At 38.4% G+C, this 16,933-nt stretch overlaps 1 protein-coding gene and 1 long non-coding RNA gene across 3 annotated transcripts in view; both read right to left on the bottom strand.

The window, feature by feature from the left end:
- Positions 1-16,933, bottom strand: part of cyth1b (cytohesin 1b) — a 90,597-nt gene that overhangs the window by 54,640 nt on the left and 19,024 nt on the right. The window lies entirely within an intron of this gene.
- LOC129454104 (uncharacterized) lies at positions 11,007-13,744 on the bottom strand. Its single transcript, XR_012369125.1, has 3 exons — positions 13,412-13,744; positions 11,775-11,864; positions 11,007-11,418 (listed from the first exon to the last, which is right to left on the bottom strand). It is a non-coding gene; the product is annotated as an uncharacterized lncRNA (long non-coding RNA).

Genomic DNA, 16,933 nt, shown 5'->3' with positions numbered 1-16,933 from the left:
CCCATAAACTATTATAGGTCAAAAAATACATTTTGAGATGTCTGCGTATGACGACTGTGATCAGAGCTTTCCATTTCATCACAAGAGCCTCATTGGCTGTTCTGTTTTCAGCACATAACTAAAAGTCAAGCCGAACAGCTGCACGATTAAATAAGAAACTTGTTGAAATGGCTCTTTCCAAAGAGGACAGCTGATTTATCCGAACGTTATATATGTCATGGAGAACAGAATATTGGACACAGTATATGAAAGTAAATACCATTAGCATAAATGACAGCATATCACAAACTGGTATGCTCACACAAAAATCGCTGCAAAAGACGCATTCCAACAGGTTTTATCATAGTTTTTGCCAACTCCATTGACTTGTATTAGATGTGTTGTAAGGTACGGTATTACTTCGCGCCGGGAACTTTGTTTCTATTCTTGCATTTGGCAAAGGCGGATTAGCACCACCACCTTGGCTGGAGTGTCTATTATTCAAGCTCTCAGCGGAAGAATGTAGGGGGGGGGGGGGGTGAGGCGTTTGGAAAAATAGGTCCACAAGTTTACAACGAATGCTAAAACACCTGTTGGAAAGCATCTTTTGCAGCGATTTTTGTGTGAGCATATCAGTGAACACCCCTGACCACTCGCTGAGTTTCACGTCTTTGTAAACGAAAGTTTAATGCATTTTAGGAAGGATTGTTCCAGTGCACCCATTATAATAATAATAAACCCATTGTAGAGGTGGGAGGTGAAACACAAACACCCGAAAATTCTCGGGGCAGCCGCATATGTCGAAATTTCAGTCAAAACCGTTCTATTTCATCATAAACAATCTGAAAACAGGGCTTTAAGTGTAAAATACCGAACTTGTCCTTTAATTGACGGTAGAGATATCTGTCTTTCCCCATTCAAGTAGATACAATTTGATCAAGTAAATAACTGCCCTGAGGTTTTGCAAAGATGGCCGCCAAGTGATGCGAATTCCCTAAAAAGGGACCTTGGCTAAACTGACCAATGGGGGACGTACATACACTGCCAGAAATAAATGGTCCCAAGATGTCACTGTGGCCCCAGACCAGGGGTATCATCAAACTTGACGGGAAAATAGGCTTGCAGGGTGGGATCTGAGGATGATTTATGTACGCACACTTGGAGGTGATCTGTGACTTATAAAGGTAACATTGCTTTGATTTATAAGTCGTAATATTTTATAAATGAGACCCCAGAGCTGCCGACTTTGGCGTGGATCCGCCCCCCAGTCTTCTACTGTCTGGGGCGGTAGCCTTTAAAATCCACCATTTAGGTATAGATGTGTTACATTTGGTAGCAATATGTACCTTTGAGGTACTAATAAGCAGTCTTTGGTACTAATATTTACCTCTGAGGTACTGAAATTAACTCTTTAGGTGCGAAGGTGTACTTTTTAAAAGGGTACTGCCCCAGTGACAGCTAGGGACCATTATTTGACCATTTTTTCCGACAGTGTGGAAAAGTAATTTCCTAAACCAATAGGGGACATCTGTCATCCATAAATTGGCAGAAGAAATAGTCCCAAGCTGTCACTGAGGCCCCAAACCAGAGCTGACAACTTTACTTTTGAAAGTCTGGCATCTATCTGACATCGACTGATTGTTTAACTTGACTATCTGACTAGTGCCTCCTATTTAAGGCACTTTAAATAAGAGGTCTGTGATGTTAATACAGGACTAGTGCTGCCTCACGATTAGTCACGACTAATCGTTTGCAGAATAAAAGTTTTTGTTTACATAATATATGTGGGTGTACTGTGTATAATAATTATGTTCATATAAATTTACACATAATTATTATACACAGTACAACCACATATATTATGTAAACAAAACAAAAACTTTTATTCTGCAAACGATTAGTCGCGACTAAAGGCCAATTTATACTTTTGCGTTAGGTGCGCGTTATAGGTACGCCGTAACATACGCATAGACGCGAACCCTGTCGCCGTAGCCTTCGCAGTACCTGACGTGCACCTCCTCAAAAATGTAACTACACGTCGAAACGACGCGGACCGCAAGATCTGTGATTGGTCGGCGTGAATGCATTGTGTTTCCTCCTACGCATTTCGGCGGTGTAACTGCAGAGCAACAAAAACGCAGAAGTATAAATGCTCATGACGGCATTGCCTACGTGCGTAGCGTCTGGCGTACCCTACGGCGTAACCCTGACGCAAAAGTATAAATTGGCTTTAATCGTGAGGCAGCACTATACAGGACATCCCTCAATAAAATTAAATATCTGCTAAGCTATACACGTTATCATTGACCCAAACATTTAGTCTATACAGTATGGAGCAGAAGGGTCCCTGCTCTGTCTCTCTGTCCACCAAGAGCCCTTGGCCTGAAAAAGTTTTAAGACCCTTGGCTTATCAAGACACACAAAGAGGCCTTTACTGTAACATTCTGTTATGACAGGTCCTTAGCAGATACATTCTTATAGACTAACAAAAGTGGAAAGGTTAACTGAAAAGTGACCTACAGTGCCCATGGGTTAAAAAAAACTGAGATTTTAATATAGAAAGTAATAAGCACTGGCGATACCATGGCAACAAATTCTTCTTCACTTCACTTGGGAATCTGATGTGACAGCAGCGGCGTTAAGAGCAATATAGCTGTGACGGGATGACGCTGAGAACATCTACCACATGTAATAAAGAAGTAATTCTGCATAGTTTTTGTCAAAGTTGAACTTGCTCTATACATTAGTAAAGAAAGAGACGAATCACTTCCTCATTTCAGATTTAATACAAGTTGAAATGTTGACAGCTTGTTCCAATAAAAGACGTATCTGGAACAGAGTGGAGCAAAGTGCCAGACAGAAGCAGGAACCCCAGTGCGACCATCATTCGAATATTGCATATATTAAGGCACAAATGTACTACAAATGTCCTGTATTGCTCTACAAGAGGGTGAAAATTGTCTTAAAGGTTACATTTTTCCTGATCCCATTTTCAAACTTTAGTTATTGTGTAATGTTGCTACAGTATAATAGCATAAATAATACCTGTAAAATGATAAAGCTCAAAGTTCACTGCCAGGCAATATATTTTCTTTAACAGAATTCCCCTTTCAAAGCCTACACCGAACGTCCGGTTTTATTACAGTCCTCTACTTCCCGATTTAAAGTAATAGTTCACCTTGAAATCAAAATGCTGTCATCACCTTCTCATCCTCATGTTGTTCTAAAACTGTATGAGTTTCTTTTTTTGATGAACACAAAAGAAGATATTTTGAGAAATGATGGTAAACACAGCAGATAGTGACCAACATAGACTTCCATAGTAGGAATAAAAAATATGACGGAATTTAATGAGTACCGTCAACTGTGTACTTACCATCATTTATCAAAATATTTTCTTTATCATATATTACTACCAAAATATTTTTTCCTACTATGGAAGTCAAGTGCCACTATCCGCAGTGTGTTTACCATCATTTCTCAAAATATCTTCTTTTGTGTTCATCAGAAAAAATAAATTAATATCGGTTTAGAACAACCTGAGGATGAGAAAATGATGAAAAAAATGTTCATTTTAAAGTAAACTATGCCTTTAATGACTTCAATAAAACTAAACTCCGCCCACAGGAATACGTAAGTGGCCAGCTTTGGCTCACACGGCTCTGCTAAGCTAAGCTGCTGTCGAATCACAACACACTAAACAAACTACACAATCAGAACTCGTTACGTATTTCTGAAGGAGGAACTTCATAGAACAAGAAAGCCATCAGACAGTTTTTCAGACAGTGAAAACAGAGGTATACGTAAATTGTGTGAAAAATACAGCATTTTTACATGAGAAGCATGAACATGTGTTATACTACACACTGTAAACACAATCAAAGCTTTAAAAACACAGAAAGGACAGGAACTTTAACAATTATAGTTTACCCAAAATTTTAAAGTCTGTTATGATTTGCTCATTTTAAACCCATATTCATTCATTTCTTTTTCCACATACTGTGCTGGTTCCTTTTTAATGCATCTATTAACTTTCATAGCAAAAAGTACCAAAAAAGTATAGCCTATTTTGGTGTATATTAGAAGTCATGTGATTACTCTTTGTGAGAAACAAAGTTTATATTGTAATGTAAACGAGTAGGCTAAATGATTTTTGGTAGGGATGTCCAATATTTCTGTGCCAATACATATTTATACTGTACTGATATTGAAAATACAGATTTTTAAACAATCAGTCGATGTCAGATAGTTTATTACTTTTATCTCCCGATACCAATTATAGGCCAAAGCATTAGTGCATCCCTAATTTTTTGTGAACTGTTCCTTTAAGACTCCAAAGATGACATGAATGTCTGAAGGTGCCCCGGCAGAGATCAGACATGATAGGATGAGAGACTGATGAACAGATTGTAAGTAAATTAAAGGTACATTCACATTATAAGCGACTTTGTCGCTTTGTGTCGCTCGTCTCTTTCAAAGAAGTGTTTCTAAATCCAGTTGTCATAAACAAATTAGTACCATCCACTCCAGTAACTGACGAGAGACGGATGACGTGAACTCCACTGCTTTGTTCTCATTGGTAGTCTCTCCCGAAAGTCGCTCATAGTTTGCATAAAGTTAAACATTTTTCAACTTTGTCGCGCGACTGGACCCGCCCCATCCAGTCACCAATGGTCACTGTCGCTCGTGTCACCAGTCGCTGCTATTCTGAATGCAGCTTAAGGAAAAATATTAACTTTAAGCTCCATATTTGGTGAGGCAGAGCTCTGTATAAAGCTATGGAAGAACATAAAAAATAAGAGAAATAATAAAGATGTAAATATGTTTTGTTTTGCTTCTCATCAGAGACGGTTACACCCTCAGAAAAACTAGTGGGCGACTTAAACGGCATCTTGGGAGATCCAGGAGTGGGCAGCATTGATCACTTGCCGCCAACATGATATGGACTCACAATCCAAAAATGAGTCACATTACTCTTACAGTATTACACTTCTGTCCATTTACCCAACTCAGTTTAAAGAGGTCATAAGGGTCAATTTTTTGAAATTGAGATTTTTACATCATTTAAAAGCTGAACAAATAAATTTTTCACTGATGTTTGGATTTTTAAGATAGTACATTATTTGGCCGAGATACAACTATTACAACCAACTAAATATCTGGAATCTGAGGGTGCAAAAAAAAATTATTGAGAAAACCGCCTTTAAAGTTGAAGTCATTAGCAACTGCATGCACTCACAAAAATAATGGAAGTTTTGATATATTTACAGTAGGAAATTTACAAAATATCTTCATGAAACATGATCTTTACATAATATGACTTTGGCATAAAAGAAAAATGTATAATTTTGACCTATACCATGTTTTTTTAACAAATATACCTAAGCAACTTAAGATGGTTTTGTGGTCCAGGATCACATTTTTGACCATTCAAAACATATGAAACATAACATATCTGAGTGTTTCATCTCCTGCGCTATGAATGAGCAACCTCTAAGCAACAACATTTCGCTCTGGGTTAGCAGATACTTAATAGGTCTTAGTCGTGCAATAAATGCCTCCAGACAGACCAAGAACAACATGTCCAGGTTACAGGTATAGCGGAGGATTTTCTCGAATTTTAGAAAAGAACCGCCTTCTCCACTTTTTAAAAAATGCAACTGCACAACACTCCTGATTGACAACTAGGAGGACCAATAGTCTTGATGATCCACCCGGAAATAGAAAATCCTCTGCAATACCTTTAATTTTATACATATTATTATTACAAAAAAATACCTTCAGACCTTTATCTCCAACTCAACGGCCCACACACCTGGTGTCTTTATAACTGAAACTACAGTTTGTGTCGTGTGTGCTTCTTTAAGATTCTGTTCAGGATACATTACATCAGTTCAAGTGCACCAGTTTTTACTGCACGATTGATTCAGAGAGATAAAAGCTATGTGCACATATACCTTAGAAGACATGAATAATGAAAACAGACTCTTATGACTAATGTATAACAATTCGGGCCTTTTATAAAAAATCATAATGTTTTCTTACAACATGAGGCAAAACATGCGGGAATGCAAATCCTTCTAGGTGCATAGACAAGATTTCACACATTACTGCAATGTGAAATATATGACAGAAGTGTTACCAAAAGTGTTACTATATTGAGAAAGGGCTTCTGCTTTCGCAGACAATATGCATTAGACGACCACTAAAGGACGCAAGACTGAATGTTGGGCAATGTACAATAAAACCACAAGCTTGCAATGCATTGGTCAAGCATTTATGTTTGTGTAAATGTATATCACACTGCATGTTTCTGAAAATATATGAAATGCCCCCCCCCTTCATTCAAAGTATTTGCTATTAGCATAGCAAGTCTTGTGGGGGTGATGAAAAACTACAGATCCTGAGAAAATCTCTTATCGCTTACTGACTCACCATTAATGTTTCTAACTCCATCTCACCAATCTTGTATCAGACTTCAAGTCGGGTGGCTTTTAAGTCAAGTTCACCTCACTTAAGCCTTATGTGGCCAGTGTTATATCTCTCTGTCTCTTAAACATACAAGTAAACCCTTAAACACACCAGCAGCATGTACATGCATGTATGTGCTCACGTATAGCTCGGTGGTAGAGTATTGCACTAGCAGTGCAAAAGGTCGGGTTTGAATCCAGGAAACATGCTTATTGTAATGCACTGTAAGTCGCTTTGGAAAGAAGCGTCTGCCAGATGCATCAATGTACATAAAAGTAACATGAGAGAGGCAGTGTTAAATCTACATTTTTAGACACTTAAGACACTTAAAAATGTTTACAGACTTCCTATTTTACTGGGTTGAAAAATGCTGTTGTCTGCCAAACATTGGAGAAATGAAAGAAAATGCAAAAAGATGCAATGAATTTCCTGTTCCTGATGTTTAACAAAAAGTGTCCTGGTAATGATCCATTGTGCATATATTAAGGCAAGTCCCAGTTTCTGTATAAATGTCACCCAAATTGATTATCCAAACATTATTTCACATAAAAGCAAATTATGGTTCAAATTATGGGTCAAGTGTTTTGAGATCACCCAAACAGCCATCAAGTTCGAACCTATAACCTTGAACCTACCAGCACAGATCAATAACCAATAAGCATTTGCATAAAAATTTGGCGGTCCTAAAGGTAGTGGAAAATTTAGATTATTCTGATGAGTCTTTGCAGGGTCAAGATTCACTATCAACAAGAAAACTTGTTTGGAAGTTTACTGTATTTAACCACCATACGATACTGTTTATTAATTATCTTACATATATTTTACATATAAATTTATCTTATATTAAGTAAGGGACAGCGCATGTGTGTTAACAATTATTGAGAAATAAATTAGCTTGATTCAAGTTCCAAAAATTGGGGTTGCAGCATAGTGACCATGTAAAAATGTGGGTCCCATGGCCAAACCAGTTGAGAACCACTGCTTTAGGTGTTTTCTGAAGCGAAGAAAACACCTAAAAAGCAACATACACTGTAAAAAATGATTTGTTGACACAACTTGACTTGGTCAAGTCATCTTATTGCATTGACCCAGTTAAGTTTAGCCAACATTAGGAGTTAAGTTAACTCCACTTATATTTATTTGTTGAAATAACTTGCAGTAAATTGGGCCAACGTACCATATCAATTAATAAGCAATTAGATTTTTTTGTTAAGTAAACTTAAAAACATATTGGTTGAACTTAATTTTTCATGTTTTCACAACCATTAACAAAGTCTAATTGACATAAAATAGTAAGTTTTCCTCAACATCACAACTTAACTTTTTGAGTTTATTAGACTTCATTGCTTTCTTTGACAAGAAGTTCTAGATATCTGCCTGAAACCAGATTTTTTTAAATGAAATCAACACAACTGCAAAATTGAAACTCTCAGCATTTATTTTTCCTTGCAAAGATATGAAAACATTACAAGAAAAACCCTCACATATATTCAGCTCACATAAGCACATGCAAACTTCTTTATGCACAGACTCATTCTTAGAGAATGGTATCAGATATTTTCATTGCTGGAACAACTGTACATGAAGAATTCACTATAAGCTGTGTTTAACAACTTCAAATAATTCAATTCCCAATCAAATGTCAGACATGACAAGGAAAGAGAAGCAGGACAAGGTAACAAGAACACAGTCTGTTTAAAAAAAATTCTAGAATACCAATGTTAAAATATACACCTCACAAAAACACGTGCAAACTTCTCTATGCACTCGGGCTGCACAATAAGTCGCATGCGAATGTCACGCGCATCTTGTAAGTAATGCCGGTTCCTTGATTAGTAGTAAATCGCCATCAGCTGCCCCCAGATGGAGCGGCATCCACCACACAGAGACGCAGTTCACCGACATTCGGGGCAACCTCGCATTTACAATCGCGGACGTATTGCCTGCGACATGCATGCGATATGGCCCAGCCTGTCAGTGAACCACGGCTCTGTGCAGCAAATGCAGCTCCATCCGAAAGCAGCCGACGGCGACCCACTACTAATCAAGGAACTGACGAGATGTGCATGGTATCGCATGCGATTTATCGTGCAGCTCTACTATGCACAGAACCATTTAAGAGCCAAAATAGTACAAATAACTCTCCTTGTCATTATCAGATTTTCCTAACAGCTTATAGTGAATTATTCATGTAAAGTTGTTCCTGTGTTTAACAACTTCAAATAAAACAGTGTCTTTAATTCCCAATCAAATGTCTAACATGACAAGGAAAGAGGAAGTAGAACAAGGTAACAAGTGAACAGTCTGTTTAAAAAAATTTCAAGAATACCAATGTTACACTTAAAGCGATACTCCATTGTTTTGTCATATTAAACCATGTTATTACCTTAACCAAGAAGAGTCAACACACACCTCCATCATCCCAGTGCGCGCACCTAAAGGAATAGTCTACTCATTTTCAATACCAAAACACGTCACCACCCCAACCAAGAATTGTTGATACATTCCTCCATCATCTGGGCGCGCGCACGCAAGCGCCGGAGCGCGCCGCGACGCTTCGATAGCATTTAGCTTAGCCCCATTCATTCAATTGTACCATTTAGAGATAAAGTTAGAAGTGACTAAACACATCAACGTTTTTCCTGTTTGGGACGAGTGGTTATACGAGCAAGTTTGGTGGCACAAAATAAAACGCAGCGCTTTTCTAAAAGAGGAACTATATTTTACGGCGCAATAGCACTTTTGGGAGTGCTTCGACTTGGCGCATTAACACCCTCCCTCTCCCATTATGAGAGTGAGAAGGGGAGCGGACTTTTCAGGCGAGTCGAAGTACTTCCAAAAGTGCTATTACGCCATACAATATAGTTCCTCTTTTAAATCCGCTTAGAAAAGCGCTATGTTTTATTTTGTACCACCAAACTTGCTTGTATAACTACTCGTCTTAAATAGGAAAAACGTTGATGTGCCCGGTCACCTCCAACTCCATCTCCAAATGGCACCATCGAATGAATGGGGTCAAGCCAAACCCTATCGAAGCGTCGCAGTGCGCTCCAGCGCTTACGTGCACGCACACAGATGATAGAGGGATGTATCAACAATTCTTAGTTAAGGTAATAACATATTTTAACATTGAAAATGAGTAGACCACTCCCCTAAGAACTGTGGCGCTTGGCGACACTTTGGTGGCATTTAGCTTGGCCCAGTTCATTCAACGGCACCAAACAGAGATGAAGCCAGAAACGACCAAACACATTGTTTTCCCCACTCAACACGAGTACATACGATCAAACATGGTGGCACAAAACAAAACATGGCGCTTCCTAAAGTGGGTTAAAAAGGGTAACTACAATGTATGGTGGAATAGCACTTTTGGGAGTACTTCGACTCGCCTGAAAAATCTGCTCCCCTTCTCCCTCTCATAATGATTATAGTTACCCTTTTAAACCCACTTTTAAAAGCGCCACGTTTTGTTTTGTGCCTCCATATTTGATCGTATATCCACTCGTACCAAACAGGGAAAACGTGGATGTGTTTGGTCATTTCCAACTTCATCTCCGTTTTGTTCCATTGAACGAACTGGGCCAAGCCAAGTGCTACCAAAGCGTCGCCGCACGCCACAGTTCTCAAGTGCACGCACCAAGACGATAGAGGTATGCATTAACTCCTCCCAGTTAAAAGGATAGTTCACTTTAAAATAAATTTTTTATACGTTTTAGCTTACCTCAGGGGCATCCAAGATGCAGGTGTCTTGGTTTCCGCGGTGGTTTCACTTTTGATGTTTTTGGGTCAAACCGTTGTTGTCTGTCAGTCATACAATGCAGGTCCATGGTCACCTACCAAACGCAACCTCAAAGAGCATGCACAGAGAAGTCCAAACCAAACAACTGCCCATCACAAGCACACACCGATGGCCCAAGACACGAAACGAGCGGCCCGTGCGAGAAAACGAACACCACTCACACTGCCCTTGCCCCCTGCACCCAACCACGTCCGTGCCCAGTCTGCGCGCCGGAAGTGATCTCCTGGATGAGTTCGCGCGAGCATACGTAATTGTTTTCTTTCATGTCGGTTTAAACATCCCGGATAAGCACAAATTAGTACAATTTCTATTAGCTGTCTTACCTACAATCTCTGTTCTGTGTAAACAATGAGTGACGTACACGTGCGAGAGATCACTTCCGGCGCATGCGCAGACCAAGCACAGACGCGGCTGTGCACAAGGGGCAAAAACAACGCAAACAGTGCTCGCCTTCTCACACAAACCGCTCGTTTCGTGTCTAGGGCCATCAATGTGTGCTTGCGGTGGACAGTTGTTTGGTTTGGACTTCACTGTGAATGCTCTTTGGGGTTATGTTTACCAAGTGACCGTGGCCCTGCATTGTATGACTGACAGACAAGAAGGGTTTGACCTAAAAACATCAAAAGTGAAACTACCACGGAAACAGAGACACCTGCATCTTGGATGCCCTTGAGGTAAGCTAAAACATTAGAATTTAATTTCAAAGTGAACTATTGCTTTAAGGTAATAACAGTTTAATATGACAAATGATGGAGTATCCCTTTAAAACAATAATATCTAAAATAACAATGGTCTTAAACTTTAAAACAGTGTACACTGTAAATGCTTATAGTAACAAGGAGAAGAAAATAGTTTCTTATCTCAGCAACTTGCTCTTCAAAGAGTGAACTCTTGCGGTGCAAGAGTGTGATCCAACTCCAATGAACAGGCGCTGTATCACTTCAAAAGTGAATTTTAACTCCTTTGGATAGTCAAGGTTTAATGCGTACACCAGGCCAATCAGGTTCAGAAAAGCATTAGGTATGTCACTCAGGGTGACGCATCACCACTTCTTCCTCAATCACCAGGGCAACGTCATTGTAGAATTCTGGAAAAGGCTCCGCATTTTCCACAACCACTAGGATTCCGATCACCACGCCCTTGATCACATCCTCTTCATGGTCACTGGGCTTTGTAGAATGAAAAGAAAATTAAGGTACTATTACTTATAACCAATTTCACAAACAATTTAAAGTCCCCAGACCCCTGCAAATTAAGAGATCTAATGTTCAATTTTCCCTTGTTTTGCCTTAAAGCAGTGTTTCCCAATCCTGGTCCTCGAGCACCCCCTCCCAGAAAGTTTTAGATGTCTCCTTATTTAACACACCTGATTTAACTCAGCTTGTTAGGGACACATGTTTACCATTTTGGAAGGAGGCTGATGAGTCAAATTAGGTTTTTTAAATAAGGAGACATCTAAAACTTTCTGGGAGGGGGTGCCCGAAGACCAGGATTGGGAAACAATGCCTTAAAGGTTTCAGCTTACCTCGCATATCTTCATGAATTTAGATGGAGTCTCTCGCATGTATCACGGCAGCCCAAGCAATGCTGCAGTCCTCATCCTTTGGTTTGTTGTCTGTAAAATATATGATGGTTAAAGTACCTCCTTTATTGGTTCAATCCTTTGTTTTTCTTTTCATTTATCCTTTCACCCCTCCCCCTCTGTCTTGAAAAATAAAAACATTAATTTCAAATATGTACACTTTTTGCATACTTTTGTTGTAAATAAATTACCAGTGAGGTGGTACAACAACAGTTGTTTGTTACCTTTTGTTCAGCACCAAAATAAGATTTAATAGTAGACGTAACCAGCTGATGTCACTTAAACCAGGAGTGCACTTAAATCAATGTAGTGCACTTTAAGAGTAAAAATAAGTGACATAGATCTATGAGGAATTTAAAAATCTTTGGTTGCATATATGCATGGTTATAATAGGGCACACAAATGAGATTCACCATTGGTTAAAACATGTTTATAGAATAATAAGTGGTGGCATTTAATACAGATTTATTATTTATTTATTAGTGAACACCAAGCAACCTTTGCACCCTAAATTTGAAGTGGATACTGCAACATTACAGTTTATAATTCAAATGATGATGTGACTTTGCCTTTTCAGACACCCAGGAATTTAGTCAAGTCCATTTGTTTTTTGCATTAATCTTTTGGCAAAGCATTACAGTCAAGATCTACGCGTTTCACACACACATGCAGGCAAACCAGATCTACGAGTGTGTCATTATACTATTCTGTAATCGCACGCGTTAACGCAAACACGCAAATTAGATTCACAAACCATCAGCGAATGTGTGTTTTTGTCAGGATTATGTGGGATCTGATTCACGTGGAGGCACGCGTTAACGCATGTGCGTAGAGAATATTATAATGCAAGCAAAACGTTTTGACACAAATGCAACTTTATATTGATATCGTGAGACAGCATTTGAAATGCAAGCACCTGCTTCTCTTAATTTCTTCTAAAATGCTGCTTGTCTCTGCCTATTCCGTCTATCCATGCCCAGCGCCACTTATTTAAGTGCTTTATCAATTAGGTCATATCTTTCCTGTTCTTTATAAACTTACTTTCCATCCTGCGGATTCCTTGGTACGTGACATCTCCGGTCTCCGCTCGGTACCTGCAGCTGGATCTCTCAACCACACTTTAAAGACCCGCCCCATTCTACTTCTGATTGGCTAGTTTAGTTTGGTTGAGAGAAAAAGATGTGTTCCTCTCATCCTATTTGTGGGTGAACGCATGAACGCGAAATGATATTAATATAATATTATATATATTTTTTTAATTCGCAGCCAACGCCGCCCGCCGGAGATCCGGCACGGTGCCTGAAAACTTTAAACCATGCGAAAAAGCTATTTTGGGCCATTTTACACCAATTTGTACACGTTTTTATCTATTTACCAACATTAACTTACACTAGTCAAAGACGACTTCTCTTTCTGCTCACGTGTCTAACAGCTCGGTGTCTAACACTGCATAGCTAGCAAAAATGTGCGTGTGGCTCCTGATTAACGTTAACTTACCAATCAAGTTGTCTTAAATCAATACACAAACAAAACAAGCCTATTTTTTACATGAAAGAAAGAACAAATCGGGGTATACTTACTATAAAAATACATCTGTAGTCGTTCAAATAAGAGCTCCTTCGTCTTCTTTTTTCTCCCATCAGCAACTCGTGTAGCGATCTCGTCCTCTCGTGCAGAAAATGGCGCTGGCGCGTCTTGTTCAAATTCGTTAAAGTAGTACGTCATTATGACGTAGAGATTCTGGCACATGCGCATGAGGCAAAAAAATTGAAACAACCTATGTTTTGTTGTTATATGAACACCTTATTTAAAGTTTTAAATTTCCCTTTAAGTTGAGGTTGTTATAACTCATCCTAGTGCGTAGTGAGACACTGCAAGTTGACAGGACATGATTTTACTTGTCCACCTGACTAAAACTCAGAATCATTTTTTACAGTGTATGTAATCTTTATGACTTTCCTTAGTACATGATTTCCATTCTTGTTTGTCAGCAAAATACAAGCAATAATGAAACTTCTCTCTCTCTCTTTCTTTCATTTTCATGTTTTTCTGTCTAAATATTTCCACATACACCCTTTAAAATAAAGGTTATTTACGGTGGAAGAACCATTTTTGGTTAAATAGTTTCATAAAAAAACTTTATCATATGAACAATCTCTCTGTTAATGTTTTTGTAGTGTAAAAAGTTCATTTGGAGTATATAAAAGGTATGAAATAAACTTTTGACTAAATGGTTCTTTGAGGAACCAAAAATGGTTCTCCTATGGAATCACTGTGAAGAACCTTTTAAGCACCTTTAGTTTTATGAGTGTATTTTCACCAATTTATTGTCTTGTCAGCACAAACACTTATTTTACAATAACCACTGGTGTGCAACAAACATGCATAAACACATTGAGGGAGGTGCTAAAGTAAACAAATAGCCTACACACATACATTAGCAATGAAAGACTATATATAATATTAATGAGCACATGCAGTCTATGTTACAATGAAATGCATCGCTAGGGCAGAGGGGCAATAGTTGCAAAATATTTCAGACATATCTGAAAAGGTCAATTAATTTAAACGTTAATTTCGTACCAGTGTAAAGATCGCCCTTAATATTTATCAGAAAATCATCATGAATGAGTCAGAACCGGTGGTGGATCATGGCATATAAATATGACAAGAGCATTCCCCCCACACCGCCACGCAGTTCATTATATAACTCATACTGTATGTAATGATCTCTGGGGATTGAGCAGAGGTGGAAAAAGTACTAAAATATTGTACTCAAGTAAAAGTAAAGTTACTTTAATAATATTTTACTTAAGTAAAAGTAAAGTTACTTGTCTAAAAATCTACTCAAGTAAAAGTAAAAAGTAAGTCATTTTAACTTTACTCAGAGTAAAAGTTACTTTTTTACAGCGGGAAGAGGTGGAGGATTTTAGTATAGTTAAAAACGACAAGGGAATATAAATCTCAAACTAGTTGTTTTTAATTGTAGGAACATCTTTACAATTAAAGTGCAATAACAAAAAGTTAATAAAATAAAAAGCTTTTTTAAAGTAAGAAACATTTATGGAATTGTTTAATGATTTTTACAGGTGAGTTATGCACTTTTGAAGGTGGTCAGCAGCTAGTATCACTATAATAAGGTTGTCATTTATGTTAATGCTGGTAACATACATTATTTTATTAAACTATATCTAGTTTAAATGAGCATATAATGAGATGAGTGCCATGTCTATATACATTTGACACGTTTATTATCTTCTTACTTCCCTGACAAAGGTACCTGATGACCTTTATTCTTCTCTCTCTCTCTCTCTCTCTGCGCATTGTCAAGGACGTTTTGAAGTTGTGTTTGACTTGACGCGAAGCTGCTAGACCTCGGAAGATAATGCGCATGGTATTAAAAACGCGTCGTGCAATTTCGTACTTAAGAGCATGAATCCTACCTTTCATAGAAATGAAACACTCGCTTCGCGTCAGTGGAAAGTGGTCGCTTAAATATGTCCAGGGGTTTCTTTCATAAGATTTGAACTGAGGCGGGTCTGCATTAGCGCGCGACTGTCTCGTCCGTCTCCATGGTTCTTTTTGCGCGTTCCCCCGGGCCCCGCCCATTTACATCCGTTGCGCGTCTTTATCACCTTGCTTTTTAAAGTATTTTTTTACTCAGTAACGGATATGATTTAAAATGTAGCGAAGTACAATACTTTAAATAAAACATACTTAAGTAAAAGTAAAAGTACAGATTTTAAAAACTACTCAAAAAAGTAAAAATACACAAAAAAACTACTCAGTTACAGTAACGTGAGTAAATGTAATTCGTTACTTTCCACCTCTGGGATTGAGCCCACTCTCTTTTCAGTTTACCTGCTCCTTTCATTGAAAATATATTGTGGCCTAGTGGGCAACGGATCACTGGACTGAGCTATTCTTCACCATTCCTTGCTACCATATCTGTTTGTCTATGATAAAGTTTCATCTGCTAGAAGGCAAAAATTGTAATGGAGAGAATGGGACAGGGGTGATGTTAGTGCCATCCACATAGGTTAAGTTAAGCAAATTACAAAAAAAGGCTAAACAATATAATAAAACACACAGTTACAATTTTATTGCAATAAAAGTGTATGTTTCTCATATTTTAACTTATGACTTGGTCATCACATAAAAAAATTAAATGTACCAATGAGTTATATTGTAAAAAGTATGTTTCTAAGCAATCTTTATCTTTGCTTGTAAATTTTGGGTTTCTACCAAACCTTGACGAAAAAATAATAGCCAAAATGCAGTGAAATAAACTCATTTTTTGAAGTTTTGTTCTTTGTCCCAGCAAGCAAACTGGCATCAGGCTGATGTTGAGTCTCGAAGTCTGCCGACGTTGAGTCTTGACATCAGGATGATGTTGTGTTCTGAGATCAGGACGATGTTGTGTTTTGATGTCAAGACTCCACGTCGGATTGACATCAAGATCCAACATCAAGCCGGCTTGGGTCTTGACATCTGCCTGACGTTGGGTCTTGACATCTGCCTGATGTTGGGTCTTGACGTCAGTCCGACGTTGGGTCTTGATGTCAAAACACAACGTCAGGCAGGCGTCAAGACTAGGAGTGGGAATTGTTTGGACCCTCATGATTCAATTCAGAATCGATTCTTGACATACTAATTAGCATATCTGTGACGTCATTAAGTCACATTTGACCTCAAAGCCAGGCTAGTGTTTGCGCTTTTGCCACTACTCTCTGAACTGTCATGTACTGTACTGTAATGCAACTAAGTTATGAATGATGTCCTTCTAATATACATATATTTTCTGTTTCTGTTGTAAGACATTAAAACCAGTAAAAAATTATAATTAAACGGACACATTCATTTTATATGTTAACCGGGCATTTACTTCCACAAACTGATTAACGTCCGCATCGCGATGCATCGAATAATCGTTTTTTTGTCCCACCCCTAGTCAAGACCGACGTTGGGCAGACGTCAAAATCCAACGTCGGACTGACCTCAAGACTCAACGTCCGGCAGGCGTAAAAACCAAACGTCGGACTTCCGCCAAGACCCAACTTCAGGCAGACATCAAAACACAATGTTGTCCCGAGGTCAAAACA

Source organism: Misgurnus anguillicaudatus, chromosome 4 (assembly GCF_027580225.2).
Source record: "Misgurnus anguillicaudatus chromosome 4, ASM2758022v2, whole genome shotgun sequence".
Taxonomy (NCBI): Eukaryota; Metazoa; Chordata; class Actinopteri; order Cypriniformes; family Cobitidae; genus Misgurnus; species Misgurnus anguillicaudatus.
Note: the sequence above shows the minus strand (reverse complement) of the source record. Positions and strands in the feature narration are given on the sequence as shown.